The 23,575-nt window shown below is 48.7% G+C and overlaps 1 protein-coding gene across 1 annotated transcript in view; it reads right to left on the bottom strand.

Moving 5' to 3' along the window:
- The window catches only part of LOC119456531 (uncharacterized), a 258,483-nt gene that overhangs the window by 139,221 nt on the left and 95,687 nt on the right, over nucleotides 1-23,575 (bottom strand). The gene's annotated exons all lie outside the window — the stretch shown is intronic.

The raw sequence follows: 23,575 nt of genomic DNA on the forward strand, positions 1-23,575 counted from the left end.
CGCGGACGCATATAGCCAGCGTACAGAAAATGTCCAAGTCATGGAGGATCTTATTGCGAACATTCAATTGCTTAAACGCTTGTGAATAGTAACGGGAAACTTGTATGGTGTTTTGTTCTCGCTTTGTGCTCTTCAATTTCTATTATAATGAATGTAAGATAAGTCGTGCTTTCTTCTTTTACTGTGCACTCATGACTTTATGACGTTAATGTAGTTTACGAGCACTTATTTTTGCGCATGGCACAGTCTCACCTGCTCTGCTGTTGTATGCTTTCAGCTAACTTTCAGCCTCTTAGCGGCCAAGCTTCCCACACTTCGGAGCGAATAACATCATTCGAGGTTTGTAGCAGCAGAAAATTGTGGGATAGGAACGAACAGACGTCGACGTGGCTGCACTAGCTGTCCACTGATTTCTTCATTGCAATTCCCGCGCTTTATATGTCGTCGCCAAATCTCATCCTTTTTTATTTTTATTACGATAGCAATTATATGGACCAGGGGCGTAGCCAGGGGGGGGGGGGGTTGGGGGGGTTCAAACCCCCCCCCCCCCAACCCCACTTACCCGCCCTTTGTTTTCGTCGCTTCGCGCTGACATAATTCATGAAACCGGTGCTACTATCACAATTTCATTCCTGGGCGCTTCCGTTTGGGTTGGTAATTTACAGCGAATCATGTCTGCATATGGAAAAAACTGTCACGGTGTTTGTCAAGGCTTTGACACTCTGTGAAGTTTTGGGCGAGAATGTGGCGGCCGCATTCTGAAGCAACAAATGCGCAACAAATGAAGCAACAAATGCGGCAGCCGCATTTTAGATGATGGCGAAAACGCTCGAGGCCCGTTTACTTAGATTTAGTTAGACCCCAAGTGGTCGAAATCTCCGGTATACATTTCCGCCGCTTCCCTTCAGGTGCCGATTAGGCCGCGCTCGCGCAGGATCTTAGGCTACGTTCACACTTGGTCTCGAAGCTGTAGGAAGAGGCAAAATCTTGCAAAAATCCGCCCGCCTAGGCGGCAAAACAGGCAGAAAAACAGGCTGCGAGCCAAATCGGTCTCGGGCCGATTTTTTCGCCATGGCGAAGCGGCCATGCGGCGGAAAGTCGTTCTGCTTCACTGGAAGCTACACTAGCATGTAAACAACCGGTCGTAAAATTGAACATGGCACCAAAAGTGTAGGCTGTAATGCTGATCGACGCGATCAAGAACCAGCCCTTGCTCTACAACAAGAGTGGCACAAAAACGTACTGTCAGCAATACTCGCGATAGTATTCAACGTCGTGCGACCGGAGGTGCGGCAACGAAGCCTTGGCGTGACCTAACTTCTCGCGCTTTTGCAAAGCCAGGCGAACCCACCAGCGCCGTTTCCGAGGTGTCCGCGTCTTCCGTTTATTCATTGTCCATTTCTAGAAAACAAGTAGGTAGAAGTATAAAAGCCATTTCTTCTTCCACTTCCATGGCAGACAATAGTTAGGCAGATTCCTCGTTGGCGCTCCATTATTCTCCTCGCACGTGTACGGTATGTTGCAGAAGTCGCGGGGTGCTTTTCTCGTCGCGACGATAGATTGGGAGCGTAGGTATCACGTAGGACACGCAGGCTTTGGCGAGCCCCAACATAAGGGCCAGCCCGGGTTTTAGCTGTGGTGTTCCCGTTGCCCCTTTGGTGTCCTGGAGGCGCCGACAATACGAAATGATGAAATGTTATTACAACTTGTAAATAAAAGCTATTAAAGAAATATTATCACGCCTAGGCACCGACCTGTGACTCAGCGCTACCGCGCCCGTGTGCGGAGAATTACGGAACGCCAACGAGGAATTTACCGAAGGTCGCAGATGACACGCGAAGTTGCGTAACATGATCACTTTTGATGACGGTACGTGGGTGAAAGAATGAACATACCGCTCGAAATAATGCGATAATGAGCGCCACCACGCCGACAAACGTACGCAGGCTAGATAGATCTGGACGAAAACGGCAGCGGCGGCCGCGGCGGTAGCAAAACAAATGTGAACAATTTGGACAGGCGCGGAAAAAATTTTCCGGCTGCTTTGGCCTTTCCGGCCGCTTTGGCCTTTCCGGCCGCTTTGGCCTTTCCGCCCGCTTGCCGCTTCCCAAGTGTGAACGTAGGCTTAGTCTGCGCGAGAAACGTCTCTTGTTTGCGATTGCGCCCCTACGGAAGGCTGGTAATTACTCTTGTGTTGTTGAATCCCAAACCAGCAATTACGGAAGGCTGGTAGTTGCTGTTTTGTTGTGGAATCCCAAACCAGCAATGTACACACGAAGGGGTTGATGACAGCAGTGAAATTCCACCGACTCGCAATAGAATGCACGAAACAGACAGCCGACAAGCATGAATTACTGCTGGGCGCAGTACAGCGTAAGTAAACTCTTGTTGCAGGCGCTGACAGTTCTCGTCGGAGTTCATGCGTCCTGAGAAATTGATTATGTGCACTATGCACTGAACAATACCGGAGTTCATTCCTGCATCACTAGTACACCAATCAGTCGAGATTCTGTGAGGTACAAGGCCGCTTCCTGTTTGCACCGGCGTAAGTGAAGCAGAAATGAGTTGCACTCACTACTTAAAATGCGTACTCATGCCATATCTATGCTGTGCGGTGAAATATTCTGTACAATTCTGAATCTGTTGACGTAAAGGCAAATGACGGCTGCACGCTCGCACACAGCGGAAGACACAGCGGCCCATGCACTTGCCGCAGGAAATGCAACCCACTCGTATGAGGGAGCAGGGCGACGAAAGCTTCGAAAAAAAAAAAAATTCTTACGCGTTTTTGCGCGCATTTAAGTTTTCTAGCGCAAAGACGCAGCGAACAAGCTATTGCTATGGGAGTAGGTATAGCCTGGTCACACGTGCATTTTCACGCGTATAGCCGTCCTTGACTTGTGAAACGCACTTCGCCCCGACGAGGACGACGCCATCTACGCTTAACGGAAATTAACAATTAATGATGGCTTCTCCGATCGCACGGGTCGGCTCAATGATGCGTTTTCGAAGACTGGTCCATTCAGCGGCGCGATGAGAGACCGTTGCTCCAAACGCCCACTGTGCCTGTCTGTCGTACTTACTGTATTTACTGAGCTTGCTTTACTTTTTACTTAATTTCTTCACAAGCACACGCACATGCGAGGGGGTCCCATGTCTTTGATATACATGTATAGAGTCTGCTTAAACTACCGATATTTATTATCGATCACGTGACCTAGAGGAAAGCAGAAGCTTGCCCCCCCCCCCCCCCCCGGTCGGGCCGGTGAACCCCCCCCCCCCCCCCGAAAAAAATTTCTGGCTACGCCCCTGATATGGACCCTCTAGACGAAATTCCGCCGTCGTCGCCGTGAGGTTCCGTATGAAGTCCACGGGCGATATAATCGTCGCCGCGCGCCATACGCTGTGTGTGCGAGTGAAAGCATGCGACGGTGAGCCGGCAATCGCGGCTCGCGCACAGAAGGGCGGGGAGGGATCGCAGTGTTCGAGTCGCACACAACGCTCCGAAGGGAGGGTAGAGAGAGAGAGAAATAACATTTATTAGCCCCGAAGGAACTAAAGCCCAAGTCCGGGCCTCCGGAGGGAGGGTAGGGATGGGCCGCCGCGCCTTACTCCACAGTCGGCAAGAGACAGCCGCGCCGCGAGCGCCCGCCCGCGCGGCTGTCAGAACGCTGGAGCCAGTGTCCGCGGTCATCGAGTAAGATGCGTTCATGTTTGCTGGTGCGCGCGTGACACCATGCTTGTTAATTTAGTTGGGGTGTCTATGTTTACAGATTGATACGGCCGATAAAACTACTTTCCTTAACTTGTATAGCTGTCCACTAATTTGCTATCATAGTCGATGCTTCGCCTTTCGGGCAGAACTGCTACTTTTTTTTTTTTTTTAACATAGGGCGAACAGAAAGATGTCTAAATGACCGGACGAGAGAGCACGCATCAGCACTATTTGAACAAAAAAAGGGAAACAGAACATAAAAGTAGCCTTTTTGCGAGAAGCCCCAGAAAAAAAAAAAAAAAAAAAGAAGGATGACATTCGAAAGCAACATTCGAAAGGATGATGGACAGTGTCTTGCGTGGGTTGAAATGGAACACATGCTTGTGCTACCTGGATGACGTCGCCGTTTTCTCCCCTGATTTCGACAGTCACCTCCGTCGTCTTTATGAGGTATTGGGCTGTTTAACACGACCAGGCCTTCAGCTTAACATCAAGAAGTGCCGCTTCAGAGCTTCCAAACTCACAATATTGGGCCACGTAGTTTCGAAGGACGGCGTCCTTCCCGATCCGCAGAAACTTCGTGCTGTTGCTGAATTCCCGAAACCTACCACCGTGAAAGCTTATTTCTTGGTCTGTGCTCATACTTTCGCCGCTTTGTGAAGAAGAGAGAGAGAAAAAAAAGGTAAAGGAAAGAGAGTGAGGTTAACCAGAGATTATCTCCGGTTGACTACCCTGTACCGGGAGAGGGGTAAAGGGATGCGACAGGAGTGAGAGAGAGAAAAAACAGGAAAAAAAAAGGAAACAAAAGAAAATCACTCTCACACACGCACAGAACAGAACTGTTTCTGTGGGCACTGTCATGCAGTTTGCGAAGGCGTTCTCGTGTTGCATAAAGTCAACGTTCCATACTACGTCACACAGTGTAGAGTCACAATTTGTCACTGAGTTCGGTGTCTTTTAAGTAACGCAGCAGTGCCTTCAGGGCGGCTCGCGCCGTTGTTTGTGTAGGCCAGTTTCCAAGGATGTTTTCTGTTATTGGGCGTTTGTCCAGTTGATATATCGTGGCTGAAAGAGCTGCTCTCTGAGGGTTGAAACGAGGGCACTCACAAAGAAGGTGTGCGATTGTTAAGTTGCACCCGCAGAATTCACAAAGTGGGCTATTGGCCATTCCGATAAGAAAGGAGTACGCATTTGAAAATGCTACTCCAAGCCATAGACGGACTAGAAGTGTACAGTACCGTCGTGGAAGGTTGAATGGAATACGGCGCTGTAAATTAGGGTCCAGTGCATGAAGGCGTGTACTTGTGAAATCAGATGAATTCATTGAATCAATGTTAGCTCACGCGCAAGCGCGGAAAGTTTTTTCGCTGCGTCGCCTCTCGATAGAGGAATGGCAACGCAGTTGACACCGTCATGAGCAGATCGGGCCGCTGCGTCCGCTCGATCATTGCCATGTATGCCACAGTGACTAGGCAACCACTGATATATCGTGTCCTTCATCAACTATGTGATGGTGTACTTGTCTGATCTCTGCGACGAGCTGCTCATGTGATCCATGGCGCAGTACTGAGAGTAAACTCTGGAGGGCTGCCTTGGAGTCACAGAAGATTGACCATGGATGGGGTGGTTCCTCCAGAATGAAATGAAGAGCCGCACGGAGGGCTACCAGTTCAGCAGCTGTCGTTGATGAGACATGCGACGTCTTTAGCTGTATCTTGACGGATCTTGCTGGAATCACCACCGCCGCAGCTCAACTTGTAGGTGTGACTGAGGCATCGATATAAACATGTACGCGGCCACTGTGAACCTCATGTAAAAGTCCTAATGTGGCCTGTTTCAGTGCAAATGACGGCATGCGAGCTTTCTTCGTGATTCCTTGGATGGTGAAGAACTTCTATGATAGCATCACTGAATGCTCACCAGCGATAGCTATCTGTCTGGTTGGTCCCCGGCGTGTGATGAGGCTTTCGCTACGTTACGTCGTCTCTTGACTTCACCGCCCATCTTACGTCACTTCAACCCTACCGCTCCGACCGAGGTACACACGGATGCTACTGGGATCGGCCTTGGCGCTGTCCTTGCCCAACGCAAGCCCGGCTTCTCTCAGTACGTAGTCGCATATGCTAGTCGTGCACTCACCAACGCGGAGTGCAAGTACTCGGTTACCGAAAACGAATGTTTGCCAATTGTTTTGGCATTGCAGAAATTTCGCCCTTACTTGTAAGGCGATTCATTTGATGCCATCACCGATCACCATTCTCTATGTTGGCTGGCTTGACTGAAGGATCCGTTCGGTCGCTGGTCGCTACGTTTACACGAATTCGATATTGGCGTCATTTACCGCTCAGGACGCAAGCACGCCGACGCACTTTCCCTCTCGCCCGTGCCTTCTGACGTTGCGCCTGTTTCCCTTTCCGAAACTTCCTTCGCTAGCATCACTTACATTCCTTCGGAACAGCGCAAGGATCCCTGGATAGCCTCGCTGATCGACGTTCTCTCTACGCCTTCGCCGACACCAACCCCACAGCCCTCTCGCGCCCTTCGGCGCCAAGTACCTCATGTTGTACCGCCGCAACTATCAGCCAGATGGTCGAAAATGGCTTCTTGTTATACCTCGCCATTTGCACTCCGATCTGTGCACGTACTTCCACGCAGACCCAGAAAACGCGCACGCTAGCGTTTTGAAAACTTATGATAGACTTCGCCAGCGATTCTACTGGCGTGGAATGTACACCTACGTCCTCAAATACATTCATTCCTGCATTCCAACGCCGGAAAACAAGTTGTCACACGCCTGGCACATGACAACCTTTGCCGTGTACAGCTCGCCCGTTTGATAGAATCGGTGTAGACCTGTACGCGGGTCCCTTCCTTCCGCGGGCAATCGGTGGATTATTGTGGCCGTCGACCATCTCACTCGATATACCGAAACCGGCGCTCTTCCAATAGCTTCAGCTCGTGATGTTGCCTTGTTCGTCTTGCGCAGCTTCGTTCTTCGCCACGGCGCGCCACGCGAGCTGCTTAGCGACCGAGGGCGTGTGTTTCTTTCGCAAGTCGTCCTCTCAGTGAGTGCAATACTATTCATCGCACCGCTACAAGCTATAATCCGCAGACTTGACGGAGCGCTTTAACCGAACACTCGCTGATATGCTCTCCATGTACATAGTCTCTGAACATTCTAATTGGGATTTGGTGCTTCCTGTCGTGACTTATGGATACAACACAGCCACACAAGCCACCACTGGATTTTCCCCTTTCTTTCTCCTATACGGACGTGAGCCCTCTTCCACACTGGATACCATACTTCCGTACCGCCCGGATGCGTCCGAATACCGCCCAGCCTCAGAACTCGCTCAATGTGCCGAAGAGTGCCGCCAACTAGCACGCTCATTTACATCCGTGACACAAGGTCTCCAAAAAGAACTCCTTGACCTGGCTAAACCTGCCCCTACCTTCCCTGTTGGCTCGTTCGTGCGGCTTTCAATTCCATGTCCGACCCCTGGTCTCTCCCGCAAGTTCGCAGCGGAATATCACGTTCCCTACCGGATCGTTTATTGCACTTCGCCGGTGAACTACTTCGTCGAGCCTGTGACACCTTCCACCGCGGTCGTGAAACTGTCCACATCAGCCGCTTAATGCCCTATTACGACCCTCTTGTGCTTGTATCGCCTTGAGTCGCCAGGATGGCTGCTCTTCGGGGCCAATGTAGTGGGGAAGAAATTCCGGAACTATTGAGAGAAGACGACGAAGTCCGGCAGCCCGGACAGCGCGAGACAGGGACCGACGCTCTTGAGCTGTTGTTGCGATAGCCCTGGTTGTAAATAAGCACAGCGAATAGTGCAGCGCTCTTATGCAATGACAAGGGCATTCATCAACTCAATCAGTGGTTCAGTCGATGCCCCCCTTAAGCATATGTTGCGCAAAAGAATCCGTAATTGATTTCCGCGAAAATGGCATCAATGCAAGAGTGAACGTCGCACTGCCTCGAGGTTACGCACTTTAGTAATAGCCATATTGACGTTTCGCTTTGCTGTCAAGTTAAACCTGTGCGTCTGCGCCGGACCTAAATGTGGAGAAAGTGTGTCGTTGTCGCCCGCTCCACCGCCACGCTATACGGACGGCGGTAAAGGGGCTTAATTGGCAAAGCTCTTCGTTCGTAAGAACTCTTCGTCAAGGGTCGACTCCCAGCTACCCCGTGCACTAAAACATCCGTGCGACCGTCCTTGCACTAGCTTAGGAAACACTTTGTGAAAACGAGCGCAGGGCTCAAATCTGTTCATTCGTCACAACTGTCCGCCATTAGCAGACCGCCTCGCTGGTACAAGCGGCCGGTGCCTGTTGTCGCGAACTGCTCGGATGAGCAGAGGCATGAAGCGTGTGTCACCCTGAGTGCGCGAGCATAGATAAGGTCTTTGAACAGCCCTAGCTGTTATACTAAATTGATCGCGTCGCATATTTGTGGCCTGTTTCACACCATTCAATATATGTGAAGGAAGTTGTTCTTCGGATTCGGTGTTTCGTAAATTAAAAGTACTGCAGGCGCACGTAGAAAAGCAAATACATTTAATTTCGACGCTTCAGCCCCGGCAAAAACGTAGAAATTAAATGTTTTTGCTTATCTACGTGCGCCTGCACTTCTTTTAATTTTAATACATGTCTATTAACGAGAAGAAGGCGAACCGAGGGGCCCAGTCTTCGTAAGTCACAACCACATGAAGCCAACCGATAATGACAACACGGAAAGCGTACGCGAAATTACTTGCTTATTTAGTCAAAATGTAGAAATTATAAATAAAGACAAATGAAAGTGGATGAAAAAAGAACTGGCCGCAGGTGGGATACGAACCCACGTCTTCGCATTACGCGTGCGATGCTTTTACCAATTGCGCTACCGTGGCACCGTTTTCCCATCCACTGCCGTGGGTAAATATTTATGTGTACTAGAGTTAATGCCAAGTATTCTTAGCCACATTCTGGGCACTATGCAGTAGGTAGGTTTTTGTCTCGCCTCGTTTTAAGAAATATATATATATATATATATATATATATATATATATATATATATATATATATATATATATATATATGCGGATCCCAGGCACTGTGGGAATCAATGTAAGCGAACCTTTGTATGCGGATTGCTTTAAACGACGATAATTATCGGTGATGTTGGCGTCGAATGTGTAATTTATTAAGCATTTAGTCCAATGCGAGAGTGGTGAGTTGATGTCAAACGTTACCGCGCGTGCACCACTGCTGTTTGCGTAGTCCACAGAACACACAGGGAGACGTGCTTGCTTGAGGCGTTGTTGTGCGTCATTGTTCATAGTCTTTGAGAGAGTTGAGCATTATCATTGCCCCACATAGCACATCGCATCGTGGCAGAAGTGTTCAACGTTATTGAATTATGGGGCAGTAGGTAATTAAATTAATTATTATAATTGTACGTGTACACTGTCTACATACATTCGTGGTCTGCGTCACGTTTCGCTGCGTAGCGAAGACGCTCCTGTTCCACGCGACTCCTCTTTCGGGCCTCGACGCTGAGTACACGCTTTGGAGCCATTTTGCTGGCGCATGTTTACGCGCTCCATCTGCATACGTGGCCAGCACGCTCTTGAGACGCCAGCTCCAAGCGCTCGCTTCAGGCTATGGACGGTTGTAATGTTTACACTATCACAGCCCGGCACGCGACCTCCACAGACCAGCACCTGCATTTTTGTCGCATAGGAAAGCAAGCACGTGCCACACACTGTGAAACGCTGCCGCGGCGGCCGGGATGCGTAACGCCCCTGGAGGGGATTTAAGGTAATGATGATGATGATGATTTAGTGGCACCCCCTTTGAAACGGGGCGGTGACAAATAGTCACCTAGCCTGCTTTGATTTAATCTGGTATGCTATACATCTTCGTATCTAACATTTTTAAACATTTCATTAATCTTCTTTTTTCCCCTCAATATCTCTACCTATGACTGTAAAAGATCAAATCGGGTGATGTCAATTTCTTCCCTGCTTTTTTTTTTCCACCAGTACTCTGAACGTCTCTTGCTTATCTCGACTGCTGACGGGTTGATGCTTCCGTCCCGGCACTTTAAACCCGAGCGTTTCTGGAAGGTGTACGTCACCTACGGTTCTCACTGGGTGAATCCCCCCGCGTATTCCATTAGGATGTGCTCAGTGGTCTCCGGATATTTGCTGCAGCATACACACGTCTCACATACACAGCATACAGTAAGAAGAAAGCTTGGCATAGGACAAAGCAAGATGTATGCACTGAAAGATAAGCATGGTAATATCATCAGCAATTTCGATGACATAGTAAAAGCAGCGGAAGAATTCTATACTGACCTGTACAGTGCCCAAAACAGCCGAGCTACTTTCATTCAAAATAGTGTTGAAACGGATACAGAGGCTCCTTCTATAACTAGCGATGAAATTAGAAGGGCCTTGAAAGACATGACCAGGGGAAAAGCTGCTGGAGAAGATGGAATAACAGTAGATTTAATCAAATATGGAGGAGATATCATGCTTGAAAAGCTTGCAGCCCTTTATACGCAATGCCTCACGACTTCCAAGTGTATACCAGAGAGCTGGAACACCAACATTATACTAATCCATAAGAAGGGAGACGTTAAAGAACTGAAGAATTATAGACCGATTAACTTGCTTTCAGTATTGCATAAAATATTAACCAAGATAATTTCCAATATAATCAGGTCAACACTTGACTTCAGCCAACAAAGAGAACAGGCTGGCTTCAGGAAGGGATATTCTACAATGGATCATATCCATGTCATCAGTCAGGTAATCGAGAAATCTGCGGAGTACAATCAACCTCTCTACATGGCTTTCATAGATTATGAAAAGGCATTTGATTCAGTAGAGATACCAGCAGTCATAGAGACATTGCGTAATCAAGGAGTACAAGAGGCATACGTGAATATCTTAACAAATATCTACAAGGATTCCACAGCTACCTTGGTTCTCCACAAGAAAAGTAGAAAGTTACCTATCAAGAAAGGGGTCAGGCAAGGAGACACAATCTCTCCAATGCTATTCACTGCATGCTTAGAAGAAGTATTCAAGCTCTTAGACTGGGAACACTTAGGAGTGGGGATCAAAGGCGAATATCTCAGCAATCTTCGGTTTGCAGATGACATTGTCCTATTCAGCAACATTGGAGACAAATTACAGCAAATGATTGAGGACCTTAATCGAGAAAGTGTAAGAATTGGGTTGAAGATGAATATGCAGAAGACAAAGATAATGTTCAATAACCTGGCAAGGGAAGAAGAATTCAGGATCGCCAGTCAGCCTCTAGAGTCTGTAAAGGAGTACGTTTATCTAGGTCAATTACTCACAGGGAACCCTGATCATGAGAAAGAAATTTACAGAAGAATAAAATTGGGTTGGAGTGCATACGGCAGGCATTGCCAAATCCTGACTGGGAGCTTACCACTGTCGTTGAAAAGAAAAGTGTACAATCATTGCATTCTACCGGTGCTAACATATGGGGCAGAAACTTGGAGGTTAACAAAGAAGCTCGAGAACAAGTTAAGGACCGCACAAAGAGCGATGGAACGGAAAATGTTTGGCTTAACGTTAAGAGACAGGAAGAGAGCGGTGTGGATCAAAGAACAAACGGGGATAGCCGATATTCGACTTGACATTAAGTTGACATTAAGTTGACATAACATGGTTTATCCGTCGCAATCAATCTGCATGCAATTCTAACCGTGGCCCCCTGCTGGATGTTTACGGCAGTATCATACATAAATAGGATGTATTTCCCATTTGTTGCCATTTGTGTACTGACGATGCCACCCGCACAGGTGGCGAAACGCCTATGTTTTTGTTATATTTTATTGTTGAGTAAAGCCAGTGAAAAAACGTTGAAGTATGACATTACGCGGAAGAAATGGAGCTGGGCAGGCCATGTAATGCGTAGGATGGATAACCGGTGGGCCATTAGGGTTACAGAATGAATACCAAGAGAAGGGAAGCGCAGTCGAGGTCGGCAGAAAACCAGATGGGGTGATGAAGTTAAGAAATTTGCAAGCGCAAGTTGAAATACGCTAGCGCAAGACAGGGGTAATCCGCCGTTTGCATTGCGCTGTGGCGCCACCTTAGCGGGCTCCGCGAGAAACAATATGTACGGCATCGGGGCCCCGCGGGACGCAGAGGCGTGTTGCAAGAAGCGAGCTGAAATGGGTTTGTGCATTTTTCAGTCATAATTTTCGTTTTGTGTGAGTGGCCGCTTGTTGGACAAATGCCTAGGCCGGCAATGACTCTGGTGCGACTTACAACTGCAAGTCGTCGAAATATGATGACGGGATTTCGTGCAGCTACGCCGACAAAACCAGTCACCGTGCGATGTGCCTCTGAACGAATACATCGCACCGTAACGCGATTGACACAGCGCCTACGCTTGTATTCCTGTTATTCATATTTATTCGTACCGAATATGAGTCCAAACATGCTTCGGAAGTTGAAATGCACGAACGTGAGCACTCGCCAGCCACCCACATCAAGTTTAAGCTGGGGTCGATTCCGCTCAGCGGAGGTTAGCCGTATCGTATATATAGCAGCCGAGTTCATGCATTTGCCACTGTTAGACCTGCACTGAACGTACGCTGATAGGATGATAAAAACTGCTTTTATAGCTGAGTCTTGACCACCGTGGCCATAGCTCTTTGAAGGGGCGACACTGCGCCCTGAGTATTTAAGCAACGCAAGAACGGCGCATTTGTTTACATCGGCACGCGTACAGCCACCGCTCGCTGTTCGCTTCAAGTACAGTAGAAACCGTGCACCCTCACACCAAATAATGAGGAAATGTTCAAAGCATATATGAACACTTATCTTGCACATATCAGAAGCGATCACACTGAGACGAGAAGGCATGAACGTTACGGGCACATCGAAAACGGCGACAACGACCACCTAGCCGCACTGGCACGCGAAAATGCCGATGCCTGCCGTACTCGCGTGGCAACGAGCGGTGTTGTTGCTTACGATGCACTATCGAAAGGGCCATCACTTGTTGCCTGTTTAGCATAAGAGGCAAACTGTGTTTTCGGTAACTACTAAATCTGGCAGCATAAAAATACACTCTCCATAGTTGCACTTCGTTCATGGAAGCGCCAGCTACTGCGACCAACAGTCTTCGTTCAAGAACGGTGCCTGTACCGCGGTATTAGCACTGCGCCGTGTCGCCGCTTCCCACTCTCTCTGTGTGCACCGTACTATGGTAAGAGTGGTTCACCTTCAAGTCGGCAAGGTCCGTACCAAACTATATAAGCATTTTCCTTCGTCGCACTTGCTTATCCTATACTTCAGCTCCGCCGGTAGCGGACGAACTCGTAAGCTGTGTTATGCCTAATGAAGCTGCCTGAACGAGATCGACACCGCCTCAAATTTGATGTGGAGGGCTGTAAAGGGCTGTAACTCGTGCATATCAGCGTCGGAAGCACGCTTTGACTCAATTTGAGCGTCAATAAATACATACACGAGCGCATTTGCGGCGATATTCACGTTGTCGGTGCGATGTTCTCACTCAGCGGCCGCTCGCACGGCGATCAGCACACTGGTTTTGTCGGCGTCGTCGGCACAATAGCTTATCATAATACGATCACTCGCTGTCGTCGGTCGCGTCGTCGGTCGCTTCTTCGTCATACTTGTATGACAATATAGGTCTCCCACTGGCACAGTATCACAACTACAGCCGGCCGAGCGTTGGCGTGAGGTCGCCTTCTGACCGACATCGGTGTCGTGTCGGCATATATTGTGATGTACCGGACGTTAACAGAATATCGCTGTGAACAGCTGAAGTTTCTACTGAAACACAGCGCAAATACCGCGTCGTATACCGGCACAGCGCCGACAATAAACCACTATGCTGAAATATGCGTGTGCGTCGTCAGCTGCACGAACCACCGACGCCGTACAAAACGTATTCGGCGCTCGCCGCTAGGGTACAGCGCATGCGCACTCGGGACATGCAAAAGGTGGATTTGAGATCGCAGGGAGAGGCCTTCGTCCTGCAGTGGACATAAAATATAGGCTGATGATGATGATGATGACACATGTCTCATCTAGTTCTGAATATTTGCGCCGATATGGTTTGGTCCTTAGGTAACCGGCTTGAGCCTCAAATAGCAAGGCACTGCCCTTTGTGTTATCGTACAGATTTTCCCCTTCTAATTTCTTCCTTCTCATTCTTGTAAATCTCCATGGTCCTTTTTGTTTCCCTTCTTTGCATCCACTTCACTGTCTCTACTTGTCCCGCTTCCTAATGACTCCTGGTTGTCTATTTACAGTTTGATTTACCGTGGACTTGGCTGCCAACTTCCTTGACCTCTTCCTCCATTCTGTGTCCACGCTTTTCAGGTACAGATACTTGTGAACTTTAGCCGCCCATTTATTTGCATCCATGTTCCTTAGTCTTTCTTCAAAACTAATTTTGCTCTGTGCTTCTTTGACTTCAAAAGAAGCCCAACCCATGTCACCCTGCACTGCCTCATTTGTGATTTTACCCTGGGCTCCCAAAGCCAATCGGCCTACTGATCTTTGGTAAACTTCCAACTCCGACAAGATATCCGATTTTAAGCATAGAATAGCATTATCGAACGTTAGCGCTGGCACCATTACTACTTTCCAGATTCCACGCACCACCTCATACTTATTGTTGCCCCACAGCACTCTGTGTTTCATTATTGTTGCATTCCGCTTCCCCTTTATTTTCAGATTATCTTGGTGGGTGCTTGAGTAAGTCTTTCCTTCTGTATACGCTGTCGCGTCCCGAATCGGCAGGGCGCATTTTTTTTATTGTCTCCATCGAAGCAGCCCCTTTCATCAGCGTCGCCCAGACGGCGACAGTGCCCGACACCGACGGGCAAACAAGCGCCCCAAATCGGCAGTGCGCATCCTTTGGGTGCTTCCCTCGATGCCACCCCCTTCATCAACGGCCGCCTACCTGGCGACGCGGCTGTGACACCGGCTGTGACGCGATGACAAAGAAGACAACCGCCACCCTTCGTCGAAGCGGGGACCAGCATGAAGGTCACGCTCCCGACTCTGGCAAGATGACCGTCACAGAGAGAAAGAAACCAAGTCGACGACTTCGTGGAAGGAATGTGGACCTCCTGTTTCCAGATTGCGTGGTCCTTGCTTCGAAGGTTGGATATCAGAGGCGGAGTTCTGTGGACAATACGACCGCTCTGATTGGCCGCACCAAGGCCATCGAATTCCCATGTGTAGGGAACTAGGGAAGACGACTGCTTTATAAGCGGAAACATTTGGTTCAGTGGGTGTGTCCTGATGTGATCTGATGTGTGCTGAGACATGTCGTGAGTCAGACAGTCAAAGTGCTCCTACATGGAGTGGGCTTCCATATCTGGAGCCACTGTAAATATTGTAAAATAAACCCTTTTTCTCTCGCCCTTAGCCTCTTACTCCCGGACGTACTCATCCTTATGGCTGAAGGATCACCGGCCTAAACATTACTCCGAGTTCCAACAAACTGGATGGCAGCGGTTAGATGGATCCTAGCCAACACGTCAGTCACCAACATCTGATTCACGAGCGACTGGATGACAGCGACAACGTGGAATCAGCAGCCAACGCCAATCGCCAACAACTGCAGTTCGCGAGCGGCTGGATGCATCGCAGCGCATCATGACTGCACGGTACAGGGTGAGTGCCTGGCTTTGCGTTTGAGTCGAAGACGGCAGAAAACTAGGTGGAGTGATGAAGTTAGGAAATTCGCAGGCGCAAGTTGGAATCAGCTAACACAAGACAGGGGTAATTGGAGATCGCAGTGAGAGGCCTTTGTCCTGCAGTGGACATAAATATAGGCTGATGATGATGATCGGATCTTTTAGCCTAGACTTGTTAAAAAACGATATAACGCATACAACTGCCCATGATGATACTGTGGTTGTAGCGTGTCTCAGCAGAAAGAAGCCTTCAGCGTAGAACTGAACCAGCTGCTAAAGTCAGACCTCTTACCTATGTGGGGGTAATCGGGACGCAGAGGCCTATCGGAATTGTAATCAGTTAAAGACGACTCAGGATTTACGTCTTATTGCAATTGATTCGATGCGGTGGAGAACCTGGGACTTGGTGCTACTTCTGTGGATAGGCGTTTGGTGTCTGCAATATTTGCCAGGTTTCAAATTCTCTTCGGAAAACAGAATTGAAGTGCTGTTAGCTTTTTTAATTGCATTGCAATTTTTACGGGTTTCGCAGGAAGTATTGTGGAATAGCTGAGCCAAAGCATTAAGTAGTGAACATAGATCTAATGAGTTTGACGAGAGCTAACCTGTTGCGGTTGTGTGAAGAGCTCGACGTGGAAGTAGAGGATGACAGGTCAGAAGCCGAAATGAGAGCCATTTAGAAAGCAACAGTGATCAGGAATCTAATTCTAAAGAAGCAGGAACAGGAAGCAATTGAGCATGAAAATGAATTGAAAAGACATGACTGGATTAAGCAACAAGTCGGAAAGATCGAGGCTCTAAGTTAAGATGCTGAAAACATGTCTCGGTGTTCCACGTTGCACCTCAACCTACGGAACAATTGAGGAGGCTCGCGTCACCCCTTTACCTGTCTATCTACGATGCGAACCTCTTCGAGTATTCCTGCGACTACTGTGCCGTCATGGATGCCACCCCTTATCGACACTTCCCGACATACGGCCGGACTCCACATTTTCAAGAGCCATTAAATGCCAAGATTCTGCCATACCATCATACTTTGCCCCTGCTGACCTTCCACGTATGCCCCCATGGGTAATGTCCAAAATACGGGTGCGTCTATCTATTCCCGGAATTTCTAAAAAATCGCGAATACCTACCGTCGGCCTCGACATTTAACACTTGAATATATGTCGAAAGAATATGACTCCTCGGTGAATGTGTATACAGACGGATCGGTCTCGTCGTATGCGTCTGGTGCGGGTTTCGTCGTGCCTGCGCATCAAGTCATTCGACGGTTTCGTCTGTGTAACAAGACGACTACAACATCTACGGAACTAGTGGCAATCAGAGAGGCCGTTCGATATATTTTGCAACAGCCTCCTCAAGTATGGACAGTCTTCAGTGACGCAAAGTCGGCTCTGCAACTACTTAGACTGGTGTTGAAAGAAAGCGCTTACAGAGTGTTGGCTCTTCAAACTGCCGAGTTATACACTTTAGCGCAAGAAAACGGCCACCTCATCACATTTCAGTGGATTCCCAGTCACTGTGGTATACACGGCAACGAATTGGCTGATGCCGAAGCGAAGAAAGCACTGGAAGAACCAGAGTCAATGCTTGCGATTCCTTTTTCAAGAGCGGACGCCAACTGCCTTCTCTCCAGTGTCATCCGAAAATCGACAGAAGAGCACTGGGACAATCCGGATAATCGACACAGACGACTGCAGATAATGGACCCTACCATGAAATTTAGGCTACCACCGAAAATTCAACGCAGCTGTGCCAGTCTTCTGCACAGACTATAGGGCTGGGGGTAGCGTTTACGCGCGGATACGTACACTTCATGCGACGCACCGAGTCTCCAGACTGTGAATTGTGCAATGTCAAAGACACTATAGGTCATGTGCTTTGTGACTGCCCTAGGTACGTGCAAGATCGTCAAAGGTTGAATAATGACCTTACGCGTCTCGACAGCCCACCGTTGTCGGAGGACGTTATTTTAGGCCCTTGGCCAGACACTCAATCAAGTTTCAAGGCCATGCAGGCGCTACTGAACTTTTTAAAAAGTACGGGCCTGGACTGTAGGCTTTGAGCATGCCAAAGTGCTTGCTATATGTTTTACATCCTCCTTCTCTCATCATCGTCACCCATCATGCGCCTCTTTCTTCCCTCTTTCTTTCCCTCTTCCCCTTCCCCCAACGCAGAGTAGCTGGCTAGAGGAATTTACCTCAGGCCGACCTCCCTGCATTTCGCATCATTAAACTTATCTCTCTCTCTCTCTCTCTAAGTTAAGAGATTGAAAAATTGGAGCAGAGTTTTGAAGTAGAGCAGCAGGAATGTCAGGCGCCCATAGAAGTAGCGCACGAAAGGTGCGAAGAAGTCGCACGCACGGTTCTACCGATGGTAGAAAGAGAGGCTAATCCCTGTGAGCCTAAATGTACGTTCATAGGTGATGCCAGATCCGTAGACCATGGTGTATTTGTTGAGGAGCCCGTTGATGGGGACCGTATTTAGCGCGACGAGATACTGTGCTAATGGAATGCTAGAGCTAGGCCAGCTGTGGACGATTTGGCACAGTTATCCAGGGAGTACGTCGCGAAGGTAGCTCTTTCCGAAGTAGTCCGAGGTGACACCGACTCATTAGACAAGAGCACCAGTGCAGAGCTCAATCGGTCAGAAAAGTGCTCTAAAGCACAATGTAGGCAGGACAGTGCAGTTATGGACCGCCCCCAGGTATGCGAGCTACGTTGCACAAAAGAAAATAGCTGCATTGTCCAGAAGTGTTTGAAGCTCGCCCGCCGTCGAGATAGCAATGATTTGCCCGCAAATCATTCACACTGTTCTGTTGAGATTGAAATCGTGCCCGACCATATAAATGGCAATCAGCACGAGATGCGAGCGGAAGGCTCGAAATTGAGCACTAGAAAACGTGCTAGGAAGAAGCGGTGTCAGGAATGCGGCAGAGAAAGCAACGCAGCCGAATAAAACAAAAGGCGCTGTGGAGAGCGCAGTCAAGGAGTTCGAAAGGCGCGTTTGTCGATTGGAATATTTCCAGTAAGAGGGCGTCCGAGCCGTCGGTTGAGGAAGGGGTGTTCGGCGCGAAGGTGGACCAAAGCAAGGGGGCAATTATGTTCCCCCTCATTCCGTTCTTTGTAAGGTGCATGCATGCACAGGGGAGGTAAGGCGACGCGAATTGGTCATGCGCGGCAGTGAAGTCGCAGTGCGATGCCTAGAGTGAGTGATTGCATGTAAAGTGTCTGGGGCCGGCAACGAGGAGCTGCGCGCCCTTTGTAATCGCTCGTTGACAAGAGCCTTCAGACCGCGCCCGCCTCGAGTACGGCTTAAAAATTTGACGCAACCGTAGGTCATTGGGAATGAAAAGCGGCAATACTGGTTTTGTGGAAACAACAGTGTGTTTGTTTGCGTAGTCAAAGTGCTCCTACATGGAGTGGGCTGCCATATCTGGAGCCACTGTAGAAATGGTAAAGTAAACCCCTTTTCTCTTGTTCTTACTCCCGGACGTACTCATCTCCATGACTGAAGGATCACCGGCCTAAACGCTATCCCGAGTCCCAACAACGCCGAGGTACTTATATTGCTTGATTATGGGTATGACTTGCTGTTGAATAGACACCACCTAATTACTCGTCTCTTCATTAAAAATTGTAATTCCTGATTTCTCTGCGCTAAACTTGAGGCCTAGCTTTGTCGCTGCGTTGCCACAGATATTCGCAAGTGTCTGTAAATCACTTATATTGTCCGCTAGTAGCACTATCTCGTCCGCATACATCAGTTCAGGGAATTTCTGTTGCATCATTTGTCCATTACGCATGCAGGATAAATCAAACCATGATTCGCTGTTTTCCAGTCGTCTTTCTATGCCCGTAACATAAAGCGTGAACAACAATGGAGACAGAGGACACTCTGGCTTCAGTTCTTGGTGAATTCCCACCACTTCATTACCTTTGCGACCTTCCCATACAACTTGTACTCGGTCGTCTCTATATATCTCCCGCAGCAGCTCCACGAAATCGTCATCTATGCCTTCGTGCTTAAGAATATTCCATAACTATTCCCTGTCCACTTTGTCCTAGGCTCCTTTAATATCTAGAAATGTTATCGATAAAGACCTATTCTGAGCTACTGTAATTTCTATGCACTGAGTTAGTACAAACATATTATCCTCTGAACATCTGCCTGGCCTGAACCAATTCTGTAGTTGCCCTAGCACTTATTTTTTTCCACCCACTTCAACAGTTCTAATTTTATGGCTTGCATTGCCATTCCGAATATCACCCACGTTTCTGTAACTGGCCTGTACGAGCTCGTCTTATCCTTATCTCCTTAGCCTTTGCAGATGAGGATCATCTTGCTTTCGTGCCATCCAACCGGACTTTTTTTCTTTTTAATCACTTGCTCTATGGCATTAGTCAGCAGTGCCTTGCTCTTTGGACCGAGGTTTTTGATTAGCCGTATTGGGATTTCATCGGGTCCTGCTGCCGTGTTATTAGGGACATTTTCTGATGCCTTTTTCCAATAAAAGCTTTCTATGCTAAATTTTGATCTCTCAGGCCTCTCTGCTGTTGCTGGATCTATTGTCAGAACTACGCTTTCTTTCGTGCCGAAGTTATCCCTAATGACGCCTGTGATGTACCTCAGCACTTCGTCTCCTTCGTAGATGTTACCTCTTCATCCTTATAGCCGTTTGCGAGTTTTTAGTTGGAGCTCCGGTTGCTTTTATATAGTTCAGGAATCTTTTTGGGGCACCTTTGTCTCTTCTGCGAATGTTATGAACCCAACGTTCACTTGAGCATTTAATTTTCTCTTGCAGGAGTTCACTCGCCATCCTTTTCTTTTCTCGGTATTTGTTCCATCTAAGGAGCACCTCTTCTTGTAATCCCAACTTTTGGCTTCTCGATGATCCCTAGACGCCTGCTTACACACTTCTATAGCTTGTGTTATTTTCTTGTTCCACCACTTACGTGATTTCCTCTTACCAATCCACCAATTTTTTTGCCGTGTCTGTCTTATTTTCTGCTGCATAATGTGTACCAATTCCTTATATTCCCAAACTGCTGTAGGAAAAGCCTCAATTTTCTTCTCTATGTTTTTTGCGATCTCTGTTATTTGCTCTTCATTCATGTTTAGAAATTCTGATGCTATTGGTTTACGTTTTGCGTTAGTATCTCTCCCATACATTAATGTTAAACGTCTATGATCGCCTACCCAGGCTACTTTTTTTTTCATTTTCGTCTATTATCATTTGGGCAAGTTGTTCGTAGGCCATTTCTGAGACTAAGGCGTAGTCGATACAAGACTGCATGTTTCCGCATCGCCACGTTACCTGTCCATGACACTTATTCTCCCTGTTGACTACTATAAGGTTCTGTTCATCACACAAATCCAGCACTAGAGAGCCGTAGTAATCAGTATATCCGTCTAAATGGTCCATGTACGCGTTCATATCTCGCACTAATATCATCTGGCCCAGTTTGTTGAACTCATTAATTTCGCTTCTAATGCAATCAACCAATTCCTTATTTTTTTCTCTGCTATCACTACCTGTCCATAGGTAAGCTACTCCCAACCACGTCTTTTTGCCTTGCCATGTGCCGCTCCTTACATTTCTCTTTTACCCTTTCCCACTTCAGACCTCGAGGGATGCGCGGAGGCGAGCGCCGTCTGGTGGTGTTGCAAGAAACCCAGCGGCGCGAGCGAGCAAGACAGCGCAGCCGGGAGAACAGGCAAAGAAAGCTTCGCTTTAAAATAAAATAATAGGTGAGGGAATCACACTTCTGCCGTCCAGCACAGCAGCACTAAACGTAATTATAGGCCACGATCACACTCATGCTTCTCTCGTTCCAAAGCCAGCCAGCTCCTTGAAACACCCCGTGTCACTTTCTTTCTTTGTGACAGCTTGCACCCTGAAGTGGGCCGGCCCACTTTGCCCAGTACTTTCCTCGTATCGGCTTACGCTAGGTAGAAACTGTGCAACGTTCTACGGACTTCATCATCGCCCAAGTTAATCAAACTTCAACATTTCTTCTAGTAAGTACGAATGTCATCGTCGTTTTAACATACAAAAACCCTATGTAAGTACGTACGATTGTATAACACGCAGTCGCTGATGATGTCACAATCCGTGTTTCTCTCGTTTACGCTCGTCCACTACCTATTATTGCGATAGCAATTATATGGACACTCAAAAGCAGATTTCTGCCGTCGCCGTCGCCGTGAGGTTCCGTATGACGTCATTTGGAGAAGAAATCGTCGCCGCGCGCCGAACGCTGTATGTGCGAGTGAAAGGGCGCGAGGGGCGCGTCTTTCACGGGGAGTGAACGCACGGCGGAGAACAAACGCGCGTTCTGAGCCGTGCTCGCTTAAGGGCTGCAGAAGTAGGCGTCTCTGTTCTCCTTCACAATCACCATGTATGTAGAGCAAACGCGCCTTCTTCCGACGAGCGAGAGGCCGTGGGGGAGGGGGAGGGAGGCGACGTTTAGCTGCGGCACGCAGTGCCTATTTATATCAGAGGCTCCGGCAACAGTCACCAACGCCGCACGCATTTTGAGCGAACGCGGGCAAAACGCCGATGGCGTCGACAACAGTTCTGCGTGTTGCCGATGCTGCTGCATGTCCAAGTTTGTACAGCTGATATTACTCCGTATAGCTCTCTACAAGTTTGCTATCGCAATTGATGCTTCGCCTTTAGGTGAAACTGCGACAACTTTTTTAGAGCCCAACAATTGCAATGTCGTAGGCACGCGTCGAATGGCCAGCGAAGAAATCATGCCATTGCCGTCATATGATCGTCTACAACGCTGTTGCCGTGCTGCTGTCACACACACGCACGCTCACGACCCTCACACACAACTACTCAATTGACAGGAACACGTTCGTCCACCTGGTATCGTTGCGGAACGCCAAGCAATGCTGGATAGCCAGGTACCCGCAAAATGCTTCGTATAACATAGATTCCCACAGTGAGTGGGATTTGGATAATTTTTCTAGTGTTTTATTAGAATAGCAATTGTGTGGACACTCCAGGTACATTTCTGCCGTCGTCGTGGCTGTCGCCGTGAGGTTCCGTATAAAGTCCAAGGACGATAAAATCGTCGCCGCGCGCCGTATGCTGTATATGCGAGTGAAAGCGTGCGAGATGAGTCGGCGATCGCGGCTCAATCTCGCGCACGCAAGGGAGGGAAGCGGAAAGAAAGAGTGCCGTCTTCCGTCGCGCGCAACGATCCGGGGGGAGGGTAGGGAGGCGGGTAGGCGCGTTCTACTCCGGCGCGCGCCCGGGCCGCTGTTTCTTGAAAGCCATCTGCGACGGGGACACAGATCGAGCACCGTGCGTTGTGTTTTCGCGGCTTAGTTGGCGTTGATGCAAGACGCAACACGAAGGGCAATTCGCTCATTGCTGCTGCCACGCTTCGTCACTCCAGCATTTTGACAGCTTCCGTGGTCATCGAGTGAGATGTGTTGATGTTTGCTTGTGTGCGCGTGACACCATGCTTGTTCATTTAGTTAGTATGCCTATGTTTACTTATACGGCCGATGAAGCTAATACGGCCACTAATTTGCTATCGTACACGATGCTTCGCTTTAGGGTTGAAAGTGCGACTTTTTTTTAACAGCGAAGCTGTTTAAGCCAGCCGAAATTTCTAGTGCGTGCCAAGAAACTGGCGCGCCGTAGCCATGGCAACCCGCAGAAGGAGGAGGAGACCGCGTGCATGAGGAGATGCGGGGGTCGGGAAGGCGAGGACTCCTCCCTGCCTTCCAGACCCCGGCATCTCTCCGCGCTTCCGCTCCTGCGCCTGCGACCTCTTTCCCTTCTGTTTTCTTTCAGGCAGCGCGGTTGAGGTGTCCTCTAGTGAGAGACAGTTATAGCGCTGCACTTTAACCCAATCTTTCACCCTTTCCAACTATAATCTGTCTCTCTCTCTTCGCTCCGCAGCTTGCACTAGGAGGCGCAAAGCTCAAGACACAGCGAAGCTGGCCGATTGATATCGAGCGGCTAGCCTTCAAAGCGTTCGGCGTCGGCAAGCAGCAGCGTTATTGGCCATGTGGCAACCTTGGTTAGCCTGCCTGCGTTTGTGGCATGCCAGGAACGCTGTCGCTCGTAGGCGCCGACGCGTCCACTGCTAGTCACGCGAAATGTCGCCAACGGT

Source organism: Dermacentor silvarum, chromosome 6, assembly GCF_013339745.2.
Source record: "Dermacentor silvarum isolate Dsil-2018 chromosome 6, BIME_Dsil_1.4, whole genome shotgun sequence".
Lineage (NCBI taxonomy): Eukaryota > Metazoa > Arthropoda > Arachnida > Ixodida > Ixodidae > Dermacentor > Dermacentor silvarum.